Genomic DNA, 4,275 nt, shown 5'->3' on the forward strand with positions numbered 1-4,275 from the left:
GAGGAGAATGAGATGTGTAGAAAAATGAAGTTAGGGGTGGGAGGTATGTATGATTGATTGTATGAGGAATTATGGTATAACTTGGGATTACTATTTGCACATTAATTTATCATTATTAGTAATTATTTCTTTGATTATGATTGGTGATTATTTCAATTGTAAAAGATGGGACTGTTGGTTTTAAAGTCATGTTAAAGATGCTAAAATTTGATTGTAAAAAGTGTTCCATAGTGTAAAGAGTGTGTTAATTAATTATTATGAGTATAACTTCATTTATTCTAATTAGTTGTTTTTTATTAATACATGTGAGTGTATAGTTTCACTTTCTTCCTTTTTAAAAAATACTAACCTATCACCGAAGGGAGTACTTTAATTTCTATACATGTTCTTATTAAGTTAACGTGTTTTGATAATATTTACTAATATTAAGAATTTAGGGGTATACATGTTTGCACACTGTTTATAAGAGCTTGCTTGAACTTTTTAAATTTTAGGGTGATAATTAGAGATTTTAATTATAAAACTTGTACGTTGACACACGTGATAAGGAAAACATGTCAAAAATTCAAACAAAAATCAATGCATTTTACAATGTAATGTTTTTATGTATCTCTTAAAAGCGGCCTAAACCTTACTGATGATTGATATCTCTCACATATCGATCAATCCTTCTACTTATGTCTAACACTTGAGAATAGGTGAAAAAGTACAAAAATTCCACTCTCAAGTACAAGTAGATGGTGAGGGTCGAAATTTGACCTTAAAGTTGCTTGGTGAAGCAATGTATTGTGGAACGGAAGAATAATCCTTGTTCTAAATTAATATGAAGACAAGACGTAAAAATGTAAAATTTATACAAGTGAAAAAGTTGTGAGGAAAAAAAAAAAAGTTAATTAGTATAGGTCCAACTAAAAAAAAAAAAAAACGAAATATAGACAAAAAATTTCTTAAAAATAAAATGGAGCTCGTAAATTTAAATGCCTTGAAGAAAAAAATAACTCCATAACAAAAACAAGCACACTAGTTTAAACTTTAAAGATTTTTTTTTTTTCTTTTTTTTTAAGAAAGAAAACTTTAATGAGATAAATGAAACTAATTTAAGCTTGTAAAAAACCTTCCATGAAAATCAAATACTACAAAAATTTCACAGGGAAGTCATAATTTACTTGCTATGTACGTAATGGTATAACGTATAACCAAATTTATAACCTTGAAAGGTACTAAAATACAAATACAAGTCAGAGTCAAGAGCATTCGTAAGCAATTTAAGTTGGTCATTTGAGAATACGAGTTAAATTGGTCATATGAGTGGACGTAATACCAAGCAAAGCTTGACATAGTGGTAAGGATTGACGTTTTTAACCTTGAGGTTTAGGATTTAATTTTATTAGGGGCACTTTGAGGGTAGGAATTTCCGATCCCTTAACCTTTCCCCTTACTTTCGATTTTTAAAGTTTTTAACCCTCAAAATTGATTTGGGTAGATCTTTAAGAGATTTCGATCCATTAGAGCTGCTCATCTTACCTGCTGTATAGAAATATGAGTGATTGAGTGAATGTAATACAAGTATTCGATTCGATAGAGCTGCTCATCTTACCTGCCGAACAAAATTATGAGTGGACGTAATACACGACCGTATTAGTAGGTTCCCAAACAAAGACGTCCAGGGACTTGTCAAACAAGCATTAAGTGACCCAATTATGTCAACGGACTTGTTTTAATTTCAGCCTTTTTGAGCTTTACCTTGAATTTTCCGGGTCACTTTCTTGGCCATATTTTCACCACGCTAGTCACCCCTTCAACAACCAATATGATACACGAAGCTTTTTATTAGTTACTAGAACTACCAGTTAAACACGTTTAGGGCAGTTGTTTACGTAGTTATAAACCTAATACAGTCTTTTAGTATTTTCCATAGATGTAGTTGGGATTCGATTACAAATTGTTCAAATGAGTTATTAGAGAGGGCAATTTAATTTAGTCGTCCTTATTGTTCAGATATAAAACAACAATAATTTTTTCGCCCTCTTTAGTAGTAATACAATTAAGACTTTAATTGATTAATTTGATAGTAGTATAATTATACGAATGAAATGGACCTTATTTGATATTCTGTACACAGTTTATAAAAGGGCAAAAATAAATCTAGCCTCTTTGTCTGAACTAAACCACCCTCGTTCTTTTACATATTTGTTATAACCATCTACTTAAATTGCAACATTATTTTATATGCACAATGATTCTCTCCTTTATACTTTTGGATGTCTTAATTTATTCACGAATTCGCCCTATTTTTTTCTTTTTTTATTGGAAATCCTTCCATTTCAACTTTTCCTATTACGCTGGCTCCGATACCATGTTAGTGGACCAACTCAATCAAAAGCTTAAATTGATGGTTGAGGCCCAGAAATATGTTTTATACTCTATCATAATGTATTGAGTGTATAACATTATACTTCGTATGATAACTAATACTCGAATGAAATTTGTTATAAGATTATTTGGGCTTTAAAGGGTAATTACAAAAGTTCAACCCAAACTCTAAAAGTTGGCCCAACATACAAATGGGTGGGAATTTTGTTTTCCTGGCCCAACGAACCCCTCTAGAAATTTTCGAAAATGAACTCTCATATTATGGAGCAAAAACTTGACGATTGTTGGAACAACTTCATCCTTCAGTTTATCTTCTCAACATTTAGTTATTTTTGGTAAGTATAACCTAAGCAACCATTCTAACACATTAAACGACTAATATAGATTGCACTTTGTTTAAAGTATTGCTTCCTCAATCCCTTTCCTTTGTGTGTTCGAGTAGAAAGCTCTATACTTTTTACTACTCAATAGTTGCTATTACGACCATCAAGATTCAAGAACAAAGTATATGAAGATTTGAAGAGTGCATAGATCGAATGATAGGACCTTTGAGCCTTTTGAATTGATTTCAAACCTATACTCGATTCTCGACTTGTACATGTAAATATAATGAGCAACATGTTTTGGGAAGATTTGAAACGAACCTTAGACAATAGTACTTAATGAAATCGATAATGAAAATTTGAGCTTATTTATAGCTAGCTAGTCCATATTTAGACGTGAGTCTTTATCTAATGATAACGTTATCATGATGAAGTTGGAAAGTTATAGTAAAATAAAGTTAGTTAAATATTATACATGTATCAAAACAACCACCTTAATTATATTTAATAACAATGATTATATGCATGACTAAGCATTTTAGAGATGTTGCAATCATGTCCATCACCCTTCATAGTTATTACTAAATTAATTAAAATATTATTTTATAAGTTCACCTCAGCTACAAGCCTACAATATTAATCAATTCTTAGTTTAAAATTCTGACCAACCTCTCCATGAATATATGCCTTTAAAAGTTTATAATAATCAGCAGATCTATGTTTTAATTAATTGAAAATGCCTTTTAATTGAACATTTGAACATGATGTACTGTTGTTAAATTTCGAAACAATATGAAATGGGTCTGGGCAACCCGAACAAGGAGGAGGAGAGTTAGGTCCACAAACAAGGCTTTGGAGCTTCCATACTAAAACCAATTGGCAAAAGTAGGAGTTACTCCTCTACCTTATAAAGTGGAACCACCTCTCCTCTTTCTCAAATGTGGGACACTCACAAGTGATACACATTGGGTTCCAACACTCCCCCTCACTTGTGAGTGTCCTTAGAATTAGAGCACACCAGAAGGTACAATATAAATCCTCTTTGGGAATGAACATCCAATAGAGGCCCCTTAACCAGTGGCTTGACAAATACCCAGTTATAAACGGCCCAACAAACCTGGGCTCTGATACCATGTTAAACTTCGAAACAATATGAAATGGGCCTGGGCAACCTGAACAAGGAGGAGGAGAGTTAGGTCCACAAACAAGGCTTTGGAGCTTCCATACCAAAACCAATTGGCAATAGTAGGAGTTACTCCTCTACCTTATAAAGTGGAACCACCTCTCCTCTTTTTCCAATGTGGGACACTCACAAGTGATACACATTGGGTTCCAACAGATGTGGTCACTTATCAATATTTTACGTATATGATGTGCATCACAAATCTGAAACATACATCTAATTGTAAAAATTTCATTCTTATTAATTAAGTACTGTATTTATTTAATGATTTTCTTATAAAATTATTAATTAATTTTACACTACCAAGATTAATCGTAGGCCTAAAAGAAGTGGACCCTAGCTTGCTCATGCTAATACACTTGGGCAATCAGAAATTTTGAAAATTTTGTCTTTTTA

Source organism: Chenopodium album, chromosome 14 (genome assembly GCF_948465745.1).
Source record: "Chenopodium album chromosome 14, dcCheAlbu1.1, whole genome shotgun sequence".
NCBI lineage: Eukaryota > Viridiplantae > Streptophyta > Magnoliopsida > Caryophyllales > Amaranthaceae > Chenopodium > Chenopodium album.